Source organism: Mirounga angustirostris, unplaced genomic scaffold, assembly GCF_029215605.1.
Source record: "Mirounga angustirostris isolate CCGP_5_RB_7025 unplaced genomic scaffold, mMirAng1.0.hap1 SCAF_4, whole genome shotgun sequence".
NCBI lineage: Eukaryota > Metazoa > Chordata > Mammalia > Carnivora > Phocidae > Mirounga > Mirounga angustirostris.
In genome coordinates this window covers 182758967-182780476 of record NW_026991712.1, presented here as the reverse complement: position 1 = coordinate 182780476, position 21510 = coordinate 182758967, and the positions used below count along the sequence as shown (strand labels likewise).

The 21510-nt window shown below is 44.5% G+C and overlaps 1 protein-coding gene and 1 non-coding gene across 8 annotated transcripts in view; one reads left to right on the top strand and one right to left on the bottom strand.

Annotated features, from left to right (window-relative positions):
• Positions 1-7573: 7573 nt before the first annotated feature.
• On the bottom strand, positions 7574-7680 carry LOC123860594 (U6 spliceosomal RNA). The gene has a single exon (XR_006794723.1). It is a non-coding gene; the product is annotated as a U6 spliceosomal RNA (small nuclear RNA).
• A 10855-nt stretch (positions 7681-18535) lies between these two features.
• KIF1B (kinesin family member 1B) overlaps positions 18536-21510 on the top strand; it is a 142535-nt gene continuing 139560 nt past the window's right edge. For 2 of the 7 annotated variants that reach the window (XM_045898728.3, XM_045898729.3), the window contains exon 1: positions 18538-18876. The gene's annotated coding sequence lies outside the window, so the exon portion shown is untranslated. Of the gene's footprint in view, positions 18877-19041; positions 19340-21510 lie in introns of those variants that run through there. The other 5 variants (XM_045898724.3, XM_045898727.3, XM_045898730.3 and 2 more) reach the window with 5 other exon arrangements.

The following is a 21510-nucleotide window of genomic DNA, read 5'->3' as shown; positions in this document are numbered from 1 at the left end:
AAGTCACCCGAAACGCTTCCTTCCATCGGGCCGGGGGCTGGAACACCTACACGTCGCCCCTCTGGGGCTCTTTGGCTTCCAGACGCAGCATGGTGACCAGGTTCTAAGAGCGAGCACTCCAAGAGGTGCAGGCAGAAACGGGTCTTGACAACCTAGTGGCCTCAGGAGACATAGAGCGTCTCTTTTGCTGCAGACACAGCCCCTCCCGGGTTCCGGGGGAGGAAGCGGAGACCCCAGCGCTCCGTGGGAGGAATGTCAGTGTCACATTTCAAGAGTAGCATGTGGATGAGAGATCGTGTTGCTGCCATCTTAGAAAACGGAATCAGCCACACCGTCTCTCCCTTCTGTAAATGGTCACTTCTTACCTTCTTGTTTTCCTGCCCCTTTTCTTGCTGTTTTGCAGGCATTCTTGTGTATTTTTCCAGAACTTACCCCCTAGTCCATTTTAGATGTTGGGGATATCTTCTCGCCGTCTGTTATCTCTCTGATAGCTTTGTTGTGATCTCTTTTTTGAAACAGAAATTCTGAATGTTTGTGTTGTTCTAGCTATCCTTCTGCTTATGTATTTTTTGAGGTAAAATTCATATAACATAGAATTAGCCCTTTTAATTTAATTCAGTGTACAATTCAGTGGTGTTTAGTGTATACACAGTGCTGGGCAATGACCAGCTCTCTCTAGTTTCAAAACTACAGATGTGGTTTTAGGGCTTCGATTTTTTAATTTAATATATATATATTTTTTAGATTTTATTTGTTTATTTGACAGAGAGAGAGACACAGCGAGAGAGGGAACACAAGCAGGGGGAGAGGGAGAGGGAGAAGCAGGCTTCGCGCCGAGCAGGGAGCCCGATACGGGGCTCCATCCCAGGACCCCGGGATCATGACCTGAGCCGAAGGCAGACGCTTAATGACTGAGCCATCCAGACGCCCCTAATTTAATATTTTGAATAGGAAAAACCCAAAGAATATGGAGGAAAAGGACTGCCTCCTCTTTTCTACCCCATCCCCCAGCCTCCCATGGCCCTTACACTATTACCCGTTTTCTTTCTCAGTGGAAATGGCCATCCTAGCTAGGCTGCACCTTGCTTTTTTCACGTAAAATATACCTCGGGATCCTCTCTTCCAGCAGCACCTCTGTCCTATTATTACCAAGCCATCGACTGACAGCATGTTAGCTGATTGCAATCTGGATTGCCTCCAACAGCTCCACAGTGAACAGTCTTATAAATACACCATTTTTGCACGTGTGCAAACATAACGTGAAGATAAATTCCTAGCAGTGGACTTGGACGATCAAAGAGTATACACACATCTCTACTTATATTTAAGTCAGTTTGAAATTTGTCATTTTATTGCACCATGTTCTGAGAACAATTGTCAAAATGGTGTTGATCCTTGGGAATCTGTCAAGGCTTCCTTGTGGCCTTGAACATGATTGAGATTTGTGACTCTTCCCTGGAGCTCAGTGTGTCTTCTCTGTTTATGAGGTATAAAATTTTACTTGTATTTATTATTTACAGCTTGTTGATTGTATTATTGAAATCCTCTCTATTTTTGCTTCCTTTTTTGTCTGGTTTCTGCTTGATCTATTTATTTCAAGATGTATGATAAGATCTCTATTCCAGTTGTTGACTTATCTCTTTCTCTGTGTGGTTTTATCACTAATGGCTTTGGATCTTCTGAGCTTATGTTATAAGGGAGATATATTCATGGTTATATTTTCTTGATTATCTTTCTTTTTATCATCTGTCTGTTACGTAGTTTTTCTTTTTTTAAAAAAGATTTTATTTATTTATTTGACAGAGAGAGAGAAAGAGAGATCACAAGCAGGGGAGGGGTAGAGGGATAAGCAGGCTCCCGGCTGAGCAGGGAGCCCAATGTGGGACTTGATCCCGGGACCCTGGGATCATGACCTGAGCCGAAGGCAGACGCTTAACCGACTGAGCCACCCAGGCACCCCTGTTACGAAGTTTTTCATATTAAAATTGCTACTTTAGTGTTGCTTTGGTTGATATTTGCCTAGTATATATTCCTTTTTCCTTGTTCCCCCCCTACCTGTTTTTTATGAAATAGTACACCTATTTAGAAAATGCATAAAACATAGACAGACAAATTTATTAATTACCATAAAGCTTATACTGGTGTAACTACCACTTAGGCAAAGAAACAGAACATTTCCAGTATCCCAAGCCCATTTACTGTTCTTCCCAGGCCCAACCCCATCCACAGATAAGTATTATCCTGATTTTTATGGTAATCATTTCCTTGCTTTTCTGTATGGTTTTGTCACTTAGGTATATATTCCTAAACACCATAGTTTAATTTTGCCTTTTTTGAAATGTTATATTAATATATTTAAAGGTGGGGCACTTGGCTGTCTCAGTTGGAAAGGTGAGCAACTCCTGATCTTGGGGTCGTGAGTTCGAGGCCAACGTTGTAGAGATTACTTAAATAAAAACTTTAAAAATATATATACATATTTAAAGGTAATATATTTAAATCTGGCTTTTCTGGTTTTGATCTTATATCATAAGAGTAAGTATAATCAGTATTGCTGCGTTACATGTGACTCATTCACTTTCATTGCTATATATACTTCATTGTTTAAATATACCAAAATATTTTGTATCCATTTTACTGTTGAGGGACACTGGGTTGTTACCAGTTTGGGACTATTACAGCTAACGTGTCTGTGAACATTCTTGAATATGTTTCAGGGCCCATTTGATGTTGGATTTTGGACTTCGGTCAAATGCATTTTAAACGGTAATACGGTTTTTAAATTTTAGGCTAATATGGTGAAGTGACACCAATTAATTTTTGAAAGTTAAACAAACCTTGGAATCCTGGGAGAAATCCCATTAGAATATCATATATTATTCTATTTATGTATTGTTGGATTCAATTTGCTAAAAGTTTTTTAAAAGATTTATTTATTTATTTATTTATTTATTTGACAGAGAGAGAGAGAGAGAGAGGGAGAGAGAGCACAAGCAAGGGGAGCGGCAGAGGGAGAGGGAGAAGCAGGCTCCCCACTGAGCAGGGAGAGCCTTATGTGGGGCTCGATCCCAGGACCCTGGGATCATGACCTGAGCCGAAGGCAGACACTTAATCGACTGAGCCACTGAGGCACCCCCAATTTGCTAAAATTTAAAAAAATATTTTTTTTATTTATTTGAGAGAGAGAGCTTGAGAAAACGAGTGGGGGGAGGGGCAGAGGGAAAAGCAGACTCCCAGTGCAACAGGGAGCTCGACGTGGGACTTGATCCAGGCCCCAGGATCATGACCTAAAGCTCAACTGACTGAGCCACCCAGGCACCCTCAATTTGCTAAAATTTTTAAAAGAATTTTTGCATCTCTCTATATCTACCATTTGTGTCATAAGGGATATTGGCTTATAGGTTTTCTTCTCTTGTAGTATCTCTTTCTGGTTTTAGTAGCTTCACCATTTAGTTTTTCTCACAAGGGAGGTGCCAATTTTCAGATCACTACATTGCATAACACAGTGATTCAGGATTATATGCTATGATACCATTTCTACACATATGTTAATGGTTCCCTTCTTGGTGTTTTCTGATGGAGTTTCTCAATCTGGTTTTCTAGGTCACTAATTCCTTCTTTGTATGCATTTTCCTATTGAACCCTCTCTCTCCAATTAGCTGTTTGGTTTTTTAATAACTGCTTATTTCCTGACCTGTTACCAATAACCTATCTCCTTGATGTTTTTTTTAAGTAGGTTCCATGCCCAACGTGGAGCCCAGTGCAGGGCTTGAACTCACCACTGTGAGATCAAGACCTGAACTGAGATCAGGTGTCGGACGCTTAACTGACTGAGCCACTCAGCCCACCTCTTTGAAGATATTTGAAGTTCTTGTTGGGTCTTCTCCATTAATTCTGCTTCCTCAGATATAAGCTTTTCAGTTTTTTGTCTCTGATTTGGAGTGTGGCTGTTTTGCTCCTTAGATGTGCAATTATTTTCACATGAGCTCATCTTCCCCTGGGCGTCAGAAACCACCTGGATGGTAGTGGTAGTGTGTATTGAGCAAGGCTAAAGCTCAGCACCCAGTTTCTGCCCTCCTGGTGCAGTGTGTGTGTGTGTGTTGGGGGGCTGGCACAGGGTGGAGGTGGTGGCATTAAATTATAGGTCTCATAAGCCCTTTCAAGAAATCCTCCTGTATCTCTTTTGAGCAGTTGTTTTGTTTTGGTTTGTTTAAGTAGGCTCCAAGCCTAACATGGGGCTTGAACTCACAACCCTGAGATTAAGTCACACGCTCTACCAACTGAGCCAGCCAGATGTCCCAGTGAGCAGTTCTTTTCTAGAGGCCTCTTCACTTGGATGTCATCGCCTGGTCCTGAGGGAATGGAGGAGCAGAAGGGCCAACCTCTGGCATGGGCTACCTGCTGCTCCCCAGCATCTACGCCTCCCCCACACTGCTCCTGCACCCCAAGCAGAGCCAGCAGAGACAACACGGGGAGGGAGAGGAACACACCAGCCCTTGTCCAGCCTCCCCTCTACCTGGGGCCGACACCTCGGTCTGCTCCCTGCTGCCCTTACCGCCGTCCTCCTCCAGCCCGACCACCTTCTCTCCCCTCTTGCATTTCCCCATCTCTAGTTTCTCAGGCTCACCTGCCTCCCTCTCGACTGGCCGCTCCATGGCTGGGCTCAGTGATGTACATGACAGCCCCATCCCATCGCCCAAGAACCCTCGTGGCGGATCCTATTAGCCACGTCTTTCTCCAGATTGAAACGGAAATGCAGAGCGGTTCAGTATTTGCCTGCAACCACACAGCTGCTAAGTGAAAATCTGAGGCTCATCGCTTCCTCTCTGCCTGTGAAGGCTATACCCCACTCTTTGGAGTCGTTTGTCCCCAAAATAAAGAAGTGTGGACAAGACCTTTGCTTCAGCCATTTCCAAACCCCGTGGGATCCTGGGACGGACAAAGGAACAGGGCTGTTCCTGATTTCCAGGAGACAGTCCCCTTTAAATCTTTCGTCCTTTTGTCTCAAGTATCACTTTTTATGGACGTTTAAATTATTTATACTGTTTTGTTGAAAGCTAAGCACGTTGGGTAAATTGCCACCCGTTGGAGGGTAGAAAATGGACAGGCAGACTGGATTGTGATTTAGAAAAAAATAAAACATGGTATCTCCGACCCCAGTACCTTGAGGTTCTTTTGGTGCAGGCTGTGTGTGTGTGTGTGTGTGTGTGTGAGAGAGAGAGAGAGAGAGAGAGAGAGAGAGAGAGAAAGGGAGAAAGAAGGAGAGGGTTGGTTGGTTGTCACAGCTGGGTTTATAGCCTTTGGAGATTATTCCTGTACCTTTCAGTTTCTTTGTAAAATGAGCATGTTACCTGTCAACATTATATGGTTGGAAGGAAATTGTTGATGTAATGGATTTTTTTTAAAGCAAAAAAAAAAAAAAAAGCTCTATAAAGAAAAGTACATTATAAATAAATGGGGTTAATTTCTAGTCAAAACCACAGTCAGCTGTTTATATAAATATTATAGACCTAAATGCTTAGCTTCTTCCTTGGAGGCTGACTCCTTGTCTTAGAAGGCTGTGCTTTAGGGATGCCTGGGTGGCTCAGTCGGTTAAGCGTCTGCCTTCGGCTCAGGTCATGATCCCAGGGTCCTGGGATCGAGCCCCGCATCGGGCTCCCTGCTCCGCAGGAAGCCTGCTTCTCCCTCTCCCACTCCCCCTATTCTGTCTCTCTCTCTGTCAAATAAATAAATAAAATCTTAAATAAATAAATAAATAAGAAGGCTGTGCTTTATTGTCCTTTCAAACCACAACTTACTGAGGCCATCAGTGATGCAAAACATTTTCTTTTCCAGTTGATTTCTTTAGGATGATTGAGAAATACTATGGCAGCCAAGGGGGTCCCATCCTCAGTTCTCTGCCTGCTTACTGCTTTATGCTCTTACATTTGGGAGGAGAACATTGAATTTAGAGCATGGCAGACCAACCTATTATGACCACTCATCTTCAAACACTGTGTATATTCATTTAAATGGCCAAAGGGGGAGGGTGAGTGGATAAAATGAATAAAGTTGGTGGACTGATGACTATTACAGGCTCAGAGTATAAACTAGAAGGTTTAATGAGTGTTAAGAGTATGAAATGCAGGTCCCATTCCTACAGAGAAAAATGTGGGCTCATTTGAAGTTTAGGATTAAATTCAAACCCCAAATCCCAACTCTCCCATGAGTTGATTTGCCTGGGAACTCAAATAGTCAGGAAAGTAGCAAGTGAGGGGAATAAAAATCAGGTTCTTAGTTCTTACTCACTTTCCTTTTCAGAAAATTGAAGACAGAGTCCCAATTGAAAGGGAGGGAAAAAAAGGAAACAAACCCTTTAAAAAGATAAGAGGCTTCTGCTTGTCTGATTGCCCAGAGTGGACTGAATCTCAAATTGCCGCCAAGTAACCTCTTCAGTTATAAGCTAAATATATCATCTTTTATCTTTTCACAAAGTGTATCTTCTTGTTGAAGTGCACACATTCTTGGCTGGGATGCAGGTATGACCTAATTTCGATGTCAAGTGTGTGGGAGAATCAACTTTTAAAGCAGTGCTTCCAAAGCTGAGATGTTTGCAGCCGGGAGAATGAATGTGGTTGAATCCACCACTAGAATGCTCCCTTGTTATTGATAGAATTCCAGTGCTTTTTCTTTCTTTTTTCCTTGTTAATACTTAGTCCACTTTCTGTTTGTTTTAGGTGTTCTAAGGGGCATACAGTGCTGTGCTGAAGAGCATGGGGTTTGGAGCTAGATGTTCATGGATTTGAATCCTGAGTCCACCCCCCACTTATCGACTGTGACCTTGAATAAATTACTTCATCCCGGTGAGAGTTTCCTGGGGCTGCTGTAACAATAAACCGGATCACCTACAGGGCACCTGGGTGGCTCAGTCGGCTGAGCGGCCGACTCTTGCTTTCGACTCAGGTCATGATCTCAGGGTCCTGGGTTGGAGCCCTGTGCCAGGCTCCACGCTCAGTGGGGAGTCTGCTTGGGATTTTCTCTCTCTTTCTCCCTCTCCCTCCGCCCCCTCCCCAACTCTCGTGTGCCATCTCTCTCTCTCTCTCTCTCTCTCTCAAAAATAAATAGATCTTAAAAAAATAATAATAAACCAGGGGCGCCTGGGTGGCTCAGTTGGTTAAGCAACTGCCTTCAGCTCAGGTCATGATCCTGGAGTCCCGAGATCGAGTCCCGCATCGGGCTCCTTGCTCGGCAGGGAGTCTGCTTCTCCCTCTGACCCTCCCCCCTCTCATGTGCTCTCTCTCTCTCTCATTCTCTCTGTCTCAAATAAATAAATAAAATCTTTAAAAAAATAATAATAATAATAAACCAGGTGAAATTAGAACAACAGAAATTTTGTATTCTTTCCCATTTCTAGAGGCCAAAAGTCCAAAATCGGTATCACTGGGGCCGAAAATTCTTTTTTTTTTTAACTTTTAAAAATATATATATTTTTTAAATTTGGTTGTGGAACACTCTTTTTTTTTTTTATTCTTATGTTAATCCCCATACATTACATCATTAGTTTTAGATGAAGTGTTCCATGATTCATTGTTTGAAAAATATGGAACGCTTCACGAATTTGCGTGTCATCCTTGTGCAGGGGCCATGCTAATCTTCTCTGTATCGTTCCAATTTTAGTATATGTGCTGCCGAAGCGAGCACTGGGGCCGAAAATTCTTAAGTGTTGACCAGGCTGTGCTCCTTCCAGAGTCTCTAGGGGAAAATGTGCTTCTTGCCTCTTCCAGTTTCTGGAGGCTGCTGGTGTTCCTAGGCTTGGCGTTGCATCCCTCCAGGCTCCGCCTCCCGTGGTCGCACTGCCGTCTGCACATCTGTCTGTGCCATCAAATCTCCCTCTGCCTCCCTTATTATAAGGATACATAGGACTGCAGTGAGGGCTGATCGCAATAGTTCAGGATAATCTCCGCCTCTACAAGGATGCTGTCTCCTTATAAGGTAATATTGACAGGTTCCAGAGATGAGGACCTGGTGTCGCTGGGGCGGCCCCCACAACCTCTCTGAGTTTCATCATATGGGAACAGTAAGAGTCCCTGTTTTACAGGACTGTGGCTAGGATTAAACGAGGCAATGAACGTGGAGTGCTTCCAGTAGTTCTCGGTTTAGAGTCCATGCTCGATAAATATCAGCTGTCATCATCCCTACCCCTACCGTCATCATTACCATCATCTACTTAAATTCTTCCCCTCTCTTGGAGAGGATGAGAAAAATCCAGTAAGCACAGAATGCTGAGATTATAGAACCTGGACACACTTTAGAATTCATCTACTCTGACATATAGGTTAAACGGAAGTCTAGAGGCATTGACTTGCCCAGGATCCCACAGCTAGAATGAAGCAGATTTATTTCATTGTAACATTTTATTTATTCATTCATTCATTCATTCATTCATTCATTTATTCATTCATTCAAAGTAGGCTCCACACCGAGCGTGGAGCCCAATGCAGGGCTTGAGATCATGACCCTGAGATCAAGACTTGAGCTGAGATCAAGAGTTGGATGCCCAACCAACTGAGTCATCCAGGTGCTCCTCATTGTAACATTTTTTTTTTAATTCTAATTTTTTTTTTTTTAAGATTTTATTTATTTATTTGACAGAGACAGAGACAGTGAGAGCAGGAACACAAGCAGGGGGAGTGGGAGAGGGAGAAGCAGGCTTCCTGCCGAGCCGGGAGCCCGATGCGGGACTCGATCCCAGGACCCTGGGATCACAACCTGAGCCGAAGGCAGTCGCTTAACCAACTGAGCCACCCAGGCGCCCTAATTCTAATTTTTAAAAAGATTCTATTTATTTGAGAGAGGGAGAGAGAAAGACAGCACAAGCAGGGGGAGGGGCCAAGGGAGAGAGAAAAGCAGACTCCCCACTGAGCAGGGAGCCCAACGCAGGGCTCCATCCCAGGACCCTCAGATCATGACTTGGCCTAAGGCAGACGCTTATCTGACACGCTGATCCCAGGTGCCTCTCACTGGAACATTTTAGATACTAGGACTCTCTGTAATCTGTAGATAGGGACACCAAAGGAAAGGGATGATAGGGGATCACTTAGGGAGAGTGAAGGTGAGAGAGAATAAAGATTCAATGTGAAGGGTGAATTAGGTAGTATCTTCATTCCCATTTTATTTATTTTTTATTTTTATTTTTTTAAAGATTTTATTTATTTATTTGAGAGAGAGAGTGAGAGAGAGAAAGAGCACAAGAGGGGGGAGCAGGAGAGGGAGAAGCAGACTCCCTGCTGAGCAAGTAGCCCAATGCGGGACTCGATCCCAGGACTCCAGGATCATGACCTGAGCCGAAGGCAGTCGCTTAACCAACTGAGCCACCCAGGCGCCCCTCTTCATTCCCATTTTAGAGATGAGGACACAGGGGTTATGTGCTCAAGGGCACATACCAAGTGATAGAATTAGAATCCCAACAGTTGGACTGTAAAGACCGGGTGCTCTCGGGGCGCCTGGGTGGCTCAGTCGGTTAAGCGTCTGCCTTCGGCTCAAGTCATGATCCCAGGGTCCTGGGATCGAGTCCCACATCGGGCTCCCTGCTCTGCAGGGAGCCTGCTTCTCCCTCTCCCACTCCCCCTGCTTGTGTTCCCTCTCTTGCTGTATCTCTCTCTGTTAAATAAATAAATAAAATCTTAAAAAAAAAAAACAAAAAAGACCAGGTGCTCTCAACCCCTCCCTATTCCCTCTTCCCAGTAGATGGTTTCTCAGCATGAGTTATGTATTCATCTCAAGTGGTTACACTGTAAGCGAGAGTAAGAAAATGCGATTTCCAGGAGACTCTGAGAGCTAGAGCTCTGGAGAGGGCTATGTCTTCAGGATAGTCTCCTTGGACTGGGGATTTGGGAATGGTGGAAACAGCGGTGTTACTTGAGATATCCTGACCCTACTGAGCACTGTTCAGCTGTGGGCATTGTGCTCCCAGCTCTCCGTGTTGCCCAGATCCTCCCTCTTCTCGTGTCCCAGGCATCGCTCCTGGTGGCTGGACTCTTTGGAGCTGTAGGAAGCCCATTTCAGGCACTATGTTCTGCCCATACGTTCCGGGGCCATCTGTCACTGCAATTCCCAGAGACAACAATTTGGTTTCTTTAATCATGGTTTTAAGACCAAAGTTAATTGATACAAGGTTGTTCCTAATTAGTAAAAAATGCCTGTTACAGAAAAATGATGTATACATAAACTGCAATTCAGAAGAGGGGAATCTATGCAGGGTATTTTTATCTGGCTGAAATGATAGATCCCCAGTCATGACCAGGGGAAACAGCCAGACATGCTGATTATAGCTGTGTTTGCAAAGAGCCAACAGCTGATTAAAACGAAACCTTGCACTAATCGTGGGGAACTAAGGGAACACACCAAATTAAAATTTCCCATTCTCTTGGTCTTTACAAAAATATCAAATGTTAGTGTTTGGTTCTTGATTCATTACTTCTGCATGGTAAATATCATGTTTGGTATTTACTGTGGGGTCCTCAGGGCCACAGTGATCTCAGCAATTGTGCTAATTTGCATTGTGATGTATACATTCCTTATAAATGGATATTCATTTCAATATCATTGAACATTGGAGGCAAAGAAAAAAAAATGACACCAATTGATTTTGCTACTGGCGTTAGGGACTTCAGAAAATGTGGTCTAGGCAGACTTCTTTTTTTTTTTTTAAAGATTTTATTTATTTATTTGAGACAGAGAGAATGAGAGAGACAGAGAGCACGTGAGAGGGGGAGGGTCAGAGGGAGAAGCAGGCTCCCCGCCGAGCAGGGAGCCCGATGCGGGACTCGATCCCGGGACTCCAGGATCATGACCTGAGCCGAAGGCAGTCGCTTAACCAACTGAGCCACCCAGGCGCCCCAGACTTCTTTTTTTTTTTTCTTCAAGTCTTCCCAGGAAGACTGGAAACTTCTTTTCAAAGACATAAGCCTTGTCCTACCCCACATATTTTTGAAATTACCGTTCTAGATTTGCGTTTATATGCTGAAGCATGATTTTGACTCTTCCAGGCAGTATCAGAATTCACCTTTTGTATTAATCTGGCTTTTGGAGATAGCCAGAAGTCATTGGGAGCCAAATGTTGTCAGGTGGCTATGTTGTCTGAGATCTTACACACGCTTTTTAAATTTTTGATCTTTGTTGGAGTAAGACTCACTTCTCCCAGCAGCTCACTCCCCTATTTCCCGTTTCCTACTTGTTCCTACCAATCTCATTAGCAAAAAATTCAGGCAGTCGAGCTTGTTAGAATTCAAGGTGAAAAGATAAGTAAAGAGACAGGCTTGAGGAACTTTTCAGTGAGTAGGAAGCATGAGTTTTATGACATCTATTTGGGCTGATTTTCTTTCCTTTCCTTCTGGATTCTGGGTAGTCCACAGGTTGTGGGACTAGGGCATCTTAAAACCAGGTCAGAGAGAGGATTATGGCTTTTATTTGGTGAAGCCACCAAATAAAAATCAGTCCTCAGCAAACTGGAGGCTTGCTGTGCTCATCAGTTTCCTGACCGGGAGGACTAACCTGTGCTAAAGTATCTTCCCCTTTTGACTCTCTTGATTCCAAATAACCTCAGCAGAAGTCGTGTCACTGTATATTAATATTAATGAGTTAGATCAGATTGCATCCTAAGTATTCACTGAAAACAAAAAACAAAAAACAAAAAAATCAGAGCCTTTATTGATTTGTCTCCAGCTCTGTATTGTTCACTTAATATAGTGTTCAATACAATCTGTACACATGTACTTCTATCAAATAGACAATATTTACAAGGACTTTGTATTATAAAAGATACTTTCCAGCTTCAACACAGTACCCTCGTAGGTCCAAACACATAAGCAATTACTATTTTTAAATGTGCAACATGATCCAAGACTTAAGTACACGTGTTACCTGACCTTGGTTAAAACACCCGGAAGGTAATTCTCTTTATGGGCACGGACAGTCCTGCAGAGGATTGCGGTCTTAATTCTCCCTACATTTTCATCAGTGCCCATGGCGGCATGTGGCAATTTTGAATGAATATGGCCTCTCTGAGTCAGGAAGGCCAACTGTTTGGCCAAGAGGCAGTGACCTTTCGCAGGGCAGGTTGTGGGACTAGGGCATCTTAAAACCAGGTCAGAGAGAGGATTATGGCTTATGGCCTCCCGCCCACTCAGCCCCTTGGGCTTGCCCAGCTGCCACGGGTGAGTCCTGGCCCCTCCGATCCAGCTGCTGACCCAGCCTGCAGAGGATTACTGGTGACATCGCAGCTGGCATGCCTTTGGACAAATACCATCTTTAAATGATGAAATGTTTTCTAACAGGCAGTATAGAGACTGACATAACGGCACCCACCCATGTACCCATCCCACCGACCCCCCCCCCCCCCCGCCGAACATTTTCATCCTGTGTCTTTTTTTTTCCCCCAAGAAATAAAATATTAGCTTCCTGTGTCTTGCTTCCTGCTTCCTTTCTTTCCTCTCTCCTAGGGTAACCTCTTTCCTGAATTTGTTGATGATCATTTCCCGTGCAGGTTTTCTTACTTGACTCTGCAGGAATGTAGGCCTGGGCGCTCTAGTGTTCTTCCGCACGTGTTTTCAAACTTCATGCATAAATGGCGTTTTACCGCACAAATTATTCTGAAACTCTTACTATTTTTTTTTGCTCAGCTTTATCTTCTTGAGATTTAGTCATTGCGCTAGCTGTCTGCTTATTCTTTCTCAGCCCTGTGCCCACCTTTCCATATTGTTTGCATCCCTCAGGCTCCTTCGCCAGTTGGTCTCTCTTTGGGTTCTGCCAGTAGGAGGCGTTGAGGGGAGGAGAGAAGTCTTCGTTTTCCTTTCTCTTTTGCTCTTTCCCTTCTTCTGGTGCTTTTTCCTGATGCTGCCGCCTCTGCCTCTCCCCCGCCTCTCCCCCCGCACCCCAGCTCCAGTCCTGGCCCCAACCCAGTCTCCTGGCTTCCCGAACACTCCCTCCTCCTTTATTCTCCCAGCGCTAGGAATGTAGCGCCTTCCTGCAGTTTCTAGTCTCTGAAGTAGCATCCCTTCCCCTTTTCTTTTCTTTTTTTCTCTTCAAGCTTGCAACATCTGCATAACCAATTCCTCTATTAAATCTCCTGTGTTTGTCATGACTACTGGGGTTTCTAACTGGGCCCTGACTGCTGCATTAATTTTAGTTGCTGGACCATTAATCTTAGTTGCTGCATAGTATTCCCTCCTATGACTCACAATTTATTCATCCGATCTCTTGTCGATGGGCATTTTGATTTTTCCTTATCGCAAACAATGGAAAGACTGCATTCTTGGACCTGTTTCCTCACTCACCTGTGCAAGAGTTTCCCTAAAGTATCTACTGGAATCCTGGGTTACAGGGCTGTGCTCATCTTCCATTTGGCTGGCTGCTAACAAATTTTCCAAAATAGCTGTCCCGGGCGCCTGGGTGGCTCAGATGGTTAAGCATCTGCCTTTGGCTCAGGTCATGATCCCAAGCTCCTGGGATCGAGTCCCGCATCGGGCTCCCTGCTCCTTGGGAGCCTGCTTCCCCCACTGTGTCTCTCTGTCTGTCTCTCATGAATAAATAAATAAAATCTTTTAAAAAAATAGCTGTCCCATTGCCTTCTCTTCCATCACTGGGTACTGTCACACTTGCCATTGCTGGCAATTTGATGGATTTGGCATGATATCTCATTTCCATGATTTAAGTGTCTTTCCGTTCTTTCCTCTGTGGTTACCTACTCATATCATTTTGCACATTGTTTTTCCTGTTAGGTTGCTTGTATTTTCCATATCGGTTTATATTACTGTAAATTGATTGGATTTCTTTATATATTCTGAAACACTGGTTATATGTGTTGCAAATATATTTGTCCAATCTATGGTTTGTTGTTTGCTTTGTTTCATTATATCTTTTGTTGTATAGAAGTGTGTGTGTGGTTTTTAAAAAATATAGTCAAGTTCGTCAGTCTTTTTGGTTAGTGGTTTTTGTTTCTTGTTTAAAATATTTTTTTTCATAGGGGCCACCTGGCTGGCTCAGTTGGTGGAGCATGTGACTCTTGATCTTGGGGTCATGAGTTCGAGCCCCACCTTGGGTGTAGAGTTTACTTAAGAAAATAAATAAATAAAAATTAAAAAAATATATTTTTCTTTATCTCAACATCATAAAATATTTTATATTTTCTAATAAAATATTTAAAGCTTTGTTTTTCTGATTCAGGTTTGCATTCCACCTGAAATTTATTTTTTATATGGTATAAGGACCACATTTTTAACTGTATAGTTAAACAATTATTTCAGCATCAATAATTATCATGTATAGTTTACCGTTTTCCCACTGATTTGTAATGCCAATGCTGTCATATGTTATGTTACCATATGCATGTGGTCTGGACTTTATTCTGTTCCATTTCTGGACTCGTATATTCTTGTGCCAATGCAACAGAATTCTAATTAGAATGACGTTCTTGCTAACTTATGGGCAAGTCCCCACATCTTGTTCTTAAAAATTGTGGATAATCTTGGCTTCATTCTAGCATATGAATTTTTTAAATGGACATGGAATAGATTTATTATTTAATTTTATCATCACCTTGTCAAATTCCATGAAAAATCCTGTTCAAGTATTCATTGAAATTATATTAAGTTTATAGATTAAACCTGGAGAGGACAGACAACTTCATAATATTTTCTTCCTGTCTAAAAATAAGGACTATCTTTCCCTCTACTTTTTGGTGATTAGATGAATTGTTTTAATTGATTTTTTTTAAAGATTTATTTATTTATTTGAGAGAGAGAAAAAGCATGAGGGGGAAGGGGCAGAGGGAGAGGGAAAAGCAGGGCTTCCCGCTGAGCAGGGACCCTGATGTGGGGCTCCATCTCAGGACCTGGGGATCATGACCCGAGCCGAAGGCAGACGCTCAACCGACTGAGCCACCTAGATGCCCTGATTTTAATTTAATTTAATTTTAATTCCAGTATCATTAACACACACTGTTACATTTGCTTCAAGTGTACAATGTAGTGATTCAGCAATTCTATACATTACTCAATGCTCATCACAATAAGTGTAATCTTAATCCCCTTCACCTATTTCACCCATTCCCCCACCCACCTCCCTTCTGGTAACTATCAGTTTGTTCTCTATAGTTAAGAGTTGGCTTTTTCCTTCCTTCCTTCTTTCTTTTTCTTTCTTTCTTTCTCTCTTTCTTTCTTTCTCTCTTTCTTTTTCTTTCTTTCTTTCTTTCTTTCTTTCTTTCTTTCTTTCTTTCTTTCTTTCTTTCTTTCTTTCTTTCTTTCTTCCCTTCCTTCCTTCCTTCCTTCCTTCCAAACTCTACCTCAAACATAGGGCTTGAACTCACAACCCCAAGATCAAGGCTAAATGCTCCACCGACTGAGCCAGCCGGGTGCTGCTGTTTGTTTTGTTTCTTAAATTCCACATGAGTGAAATCCTATGGGATTTGTCTTTCTCTGACTGACTTCTGTCACTTAGCATTATATTCTCCAGTTCCATCTATGGTTTTGTAAATGGCAAGCTTTCACTCTTTTTTATGGCTGAGTAATATTCCAGTGTATATATACATATGTACACACATGTATGTATATGTATGTATATATACATATATGTATACATATATATATATACATAGACATACCACCTTTTCTCTATCCATTCATCAGTTGATAGACACATGGGCTGCTTCCATAATTTGGCTGTTATGAATAATGCTGCAATAAACATAGGGGTACATATATCCTTTTGAATTCGTGTTTGTGTATTCTTTGGGTAAATACCCAGTAGTGGAATAACTGGATCATATGGTAATTGTATTTTTAATTTTGGGGGGAAACCCCATACTGTCTTCCACAGTGGCTGCACCAGTTTGCATTCCCACCAACATTGCATGAGGGTTCCCTTTTCTCTACATCCTTGCCAATACTTTTTGTTTCTCATGTTTTTGATTTTAACCATTCTGACAGGTGTGAGGTAATATCTCATTGTGGTTTTGAGTTTCATTTCCCTGATGATGAATGATGTTAAGCATCTTTTCATGTGTCTGTTGGCCATCTGTATGTCTTTTTTTCTAAAATTTTTTAGAAGATTTTATTTTTAAGCAATCTCCACACTCAGTGTGGGGCTTGAACTCACAACCCCGAGATCAAGAGTCAAAAGCTCCACCGACTGAGCCAGCCAGGTGCCCCTGTATATTTTCTTTGGAGAAATGTCTGTTCATGTCTTCTGTCCATTTTGTATAAGTTCTTCATGTATTTTGGACACTAACTCCTCATCAGGTATATCTCACCCATTCAGAGGTTGTCTTTTAGTTTTGTTGATTGTTTGCTGTACAGAAGCTTTTTATTTTGAGGTTGTCCCAATAGTTTTTTACTTTTGTTTCCCTTGCTTTAGGAGACAGATCTAGGATAATGTTGCTACAATACTTATGTATTCTTTAAGTGTTTTCTTAATACAGCTGTATAATTTTTTTTCCCATATGGGTCTTGATCATCTTTTGCTAACCTAACCTTACATATTTAATAGTTTTATTGCCATATTTAATGATTTAATGGGATCTTTTAAAATTACATTCTAATTGGCTATTTCTATTGATTTTTGTATGGTGATCTTGTATCCAGAAACCTTATTAGTTATAGTAGTGTGGGCATGTGCATCACATTAATAGATCTTTTGATGTTATTTTCTGGCATTCCAGGGATAACCCAATGGGGCCATGGCTAAATTCAATTTTCTAGAACTTGACAGCTTTTAAAAGGTGCCTTTGTACAAAATCTGTAATCTTTTAGATTACAGAGAAATTGAATGACCCCGCAGAGTAACTTCATCTATCAAAGGGTCAAAGGGCTTATGCAGAGCTGGCTGTTTTGGCCTTGAAACCTAGAACAGCCTTACCTGCCTCTATTGACCCTTCTTGGTATGCTTTTGCTTAATTTCAGTGATGATTACCACCACATTCCCTTCACTCAGTTTTAGATTCTTTTCTGATTGAGCTCCATTGAGAGCTAAAACAATATTAACTACCATCCAGGTTTTTGTAACTCTCCATGGTGCTTATCATAGTACTTATACAAAGAGTCCCAACCTAGGAAAAACTTGGTGTCTACTGATGAATTGATGAGCTTCTGTTCATTAACCCATTGGAATTTCACTTTTGTTCTGATTTTCACGAAGCTAAGAGCTGAGTTTTGTGCTCAGTGGTAGCACATTCCCTGAGTCTGCTTTTAAATATTACTTTTCTTTCTATGCACTGGGCTTATTCATATAGCTTTTATCTCCCACCATATAGCCTCTTATTTTTTTTAATTATTAATTTTACTCCTATGTTAATGCTATACAGTTTTATTCCTTGTATGCTTCCATGGAAGTTATGTCAAATCCTTTTGTGGGTAGGTGGGGTTTAATTCTAAATAAAATGAGAAATGTTCAATAAATGTTGACTGGATGGAGAGTATGAGGACTTTAGTGGGGAGGCAGATTTTCCAAAATCATTAGTGTAGGAAATTAGTTTTGATGTTTTAGTGTCTGCTTATAAGTAAAACACCCAAACCTGTATTGAATTCAGGGGGGAAATCCAATTTTGCTTTCTGTTAGTAAATAAAAAAGCATTTCACACCTTATAAAATAATGGTGCTTGGCATGATAATTGCACATGTATACCGTGACTATTTTATTTCATTAGGTACTGAATTGGACCACTCATGAACAGTCGTGGGCTCTTCCTTTTGAGCTGAATCTAAATCTGATTTTCAGAAAATCGCTACTAGAGTGATCGTGTTGTCCGGGTTGCTGAATTCCAACAACCCTCCTTCAAGGGCATCTCCCGGAGGGGAGCTCGGGTCATTAGCTCAGGGACGATACAAAGCGTTTTGTTCTTTTACTCACGGCCCTTGCCCGGTCTCCCAAGGAGACAAGTTGAATGCCCACTAAGTCATGCTTTTCCATTACTCATTCCGCCTTTTCTCCGAAGGTGGCGTGTGGGAGGTGTTGTGATCGGGCTCGATAAGAATAGGCCGGGAAGCTTGCTGCGGGATAATACACTCATCCCTTTGCGTGTTTCAATTCCGACTGCGCCGTGTTTGGCGGCTTCGGCGAGCGAGCAGCTTTCCAAACGCACAATGACTCCACACTCGGCCGCCTCCCGTATTCATCTCAGCCCCTCCGCAGGCGCCTGGCCCTCACTGTCCAGCCCCGCCCCGCTTGGCCAAGCTTTGTTTCCTTACAAGGCGGATCATCAGGTGGGCCAGGCGCGACCGCTGCCGAATGACGTCCTCCGCGGGTCACCCGTGCGGGGGACTCTGGGCGCCGGCCTCCCCAACCCCGCAGCCCCGCAGCCCCGCACCCGCGCGCGCGTCCCGGCCACCAGGAGGCGCCCGGGCATCTCCTCAGCTCCTCGCCCCATCCCCTCTCTGGCTCGCCCTGCGATTGGCCGGCCGCGCGAGCTCTAAGCCCCGATTGGCCGGCTCCCGCGTCAATCGCGGACGTCGGGGCGGGCCGAGGTGACGCGCGGCGGCCCGGCTCGGGGCGGTGTCCGGCGCGGGCGGCTGCGGGCGGAGCTTCGCGAGGAGCGACGCGGGGCCGTCAGACGGCGGCAGCTTTGGGAGGCGCCGGCGCGAGGCCGAGGCGCTCCCCGTCCGCAGCAGCTGCCACCGCCGGCGCGTCGCCGCGCCCCGGCTGCCAGTGCTCCCGCCCTCCCCGCGCCACGGCCCTCGATGCGGGGCCGGGCCGCTGCGTGATGGGGCTGCGGAGCGGCGCCCTGCGGCTCGCGGCAGCCGCTGCTCGCGCTGAGGAGCGTCGGTGCCGGGCCCCCCGCGCCCCCGCGCGTCGCGGCGCCTGCTGACCCGGCCCGCCAGTCGCCCGTCGGTCCGCAGCGCGGCTGAGGTAAGGCTGGGGGCGGGCGGCGGTTGGCGCCGCGGCCGCCGGGGCTGGGGAGGGGGCCTGCGGGGGGAGGGGAGGCCGGGCCGGGGCCGGGCGGGGTCCGAGCGGAGGAAGCGCGGGGCCGGGCGGGAGCCGCGCCGCCCCACCGGGGCACGGGGTGGGGCGGGGCGGGGCGCCCTCCGGGCCGGCGAGCCCGACCTCGGGTCCAGCGGCCTGCTGGGTCGCCCGCCGTGCCCCGCACCAGCCCTCGGCTTCCCCTGAGCGGCCGGACTGGGGCTGTGCCCAGCGGTCGGCCGGCCCGCCGTTGTCGGCTGCCTGCGCTCTCTGCGCACCCTGCAGCTCTGTGGAGCGGGCGCCGCGCCGCTTTGAAGCCCCCGGTTCTCGCTTCCCCCATCCCCTCTCCCCCATTACGGTTGGCGTCGGAGCTGAGCCTGGGAATGCGGTTATGCCCTCTGGCCAGATGAAGGTAGGAAGGGGCTTGGCGTGGCGGAGGGGAAGCCGATGGCGCGAGGAGCGGGGAGAGGAGCGCGATGGAAAGGGAGGGGGCGTGTGGGATGCTGGCCAGGCGCGAGGAAGGCTGGTGTGGTCTCGGCGTTCGGCAGCCCGGGATCACTCTGGCAGCCATATTGGGAGGATGATCTGACAAATCCTTTAGTAGCCAAGTCCGGTTGCTGGAAGGCACCGAGTGACAGCCCTGGCAGCTTTCAGGGTGACTGGCCGCGCCAGAAGCCAAGTTGTGGGGGTTGGGAGCCTGCTGGAGCAAGCTCGTCATTGTTCATGCAACACGACACATTCCGGCCCTAAACCCAGAATTGAACTCGCGAAGCACTTTTTCTCCTTGGTGAATTGCTAAATGAGCTTCTGTGCTCAAGTGCCTTCAAGCTTCCATTCTTGTTGGGGTGAATACTGTGTTTCTCTATTCATCTTTTACGGCCAGTGCTATGGACGTGGAGGCCTGATGATGATACCTTACATGTACACAGGCAGATCTGAGGATTGCTAAGGCCCGTTTACCAGTACGGAGGCTTCGAGTTAGTCTATCGCACTGGATGGGTAGGTTTTCAGAGTAGCTCACCATGCAGAGATTTAGTAACCGGGCATATTCTGACAGTGGGAAGGCATGCAGCAGTATTTCTGAGGATGCAGGTTGTCATCTTTGTGGAATCTGGAGGTAGCTGAAATTAGATTGTCAACAGATCCCTTGCTCACATATCTCTTACTGTTCTAGGCAGCTGTTCTGCCGACACTGAGTGTGTTGCTTTGTGTCATAGATGGGTCTGTCTGAGCCCCATGAAAGTGTGGTGATTGGGTCTGAATAGCTCTTAAGTGATATCATGGTGGATATTTTATTTAAAGGCTGGCATTTTGTCAGCTTAGCTTAGTCATAATAAAATCTTAGCTCGTGTTCTCTTAAGTGAGGTGGTGCTTTCTAATTAACTTGGTGTGGCTGTTGGATTATGAGGCAGGTGGAGTTAAACGTACCGTGTGAGGATGGAGTATGAGGATTGCACACACCTTGGGATTGTAAAGCAGATCTGGAAATGATCAATAACTGAATTCAGTGTGAGCTTGTAAATCTGGCTTCTCCTACATGCTTGAGGAGAGTGGCATGCCTGTCTTTGTGCCTTTTGCTTTCAAACTTCATTTCTTAATGAACAAATTCCTGTGACTTCTTAAGTTGAACTATCTAAAAATTTTCAGTTAGGGTTTTCTAAGAAAAGTCTTAATGCTTTATTTTGGTATTTTTATCATTAAGCTTTCCTTTTAAAACTTAGTTGAGGGCGCCTGGGTGGCTCAGTCGGTTAAGCGACTGCCTTCGGCTCAGGTCATGATCCCAGGGTCCTGGGATCGAGCCCCGCATCGGGCTCCCTGCTCAGCGGGAAGCCTGCTTCTCCCTCTCCCACTCCCCCTGCTTGTGTTCCCTCTCTCGCTGTCTCTCTCTCTGTCAAATAATAAATAAAATCTTAAAAAAAAACACACACAAAAACTTAGTTGAATAAAAAGTGGTGTCAATGGAAACCAGTGCTTTTTGTATTACTTTAGCATGAGAGAAATACAGAATGTCTGTTTTAAAATTCCATGCCCCAATTAAGAACTATTTCTAAGTTTTAAATTTTTACAGTTACTTTACTAGCAAAAAACGATCTGAAGAATTGTGTTTAAATATAATTTTTAGCGTTTGATAAAATGAGACCTTATTGTGAACCTGATTTGGTGGCAGAATTTTATGAATCTGTGCAGCTCTGTTTTGATGAATGTTTTTCCAAAATTTATCCAATTAAGTACAGCTTCGAAGGCTTTAAACAGACCATTTTTCCTTCTAAGACCAGATATGAATGCAGCTTTCCTTTTTTCTCTTTCCCACTTTGAATTTGTTCAGGGAATAAACTCTCAAGAAGAGTGCCAATAGTCTCTCCCAGGCCAAAGTTTTCTAGCCCACTTCCCTGCCATGGTCTTGTTCTGTGTACAAAGTAAAGGACAACACTGGGCCCCTGCCTTCTGGTTTGTAAACCCCTTCCCGGGCTGCTAATCACAGCAGGTCTTTTCCAGGAGTGAAGCATATCCTTTTGATCTTGTAAACTGATATAATTTTACAAGGCTCTGAAGTGAAAGGTATAGTCTGTCTACTTCATGTCG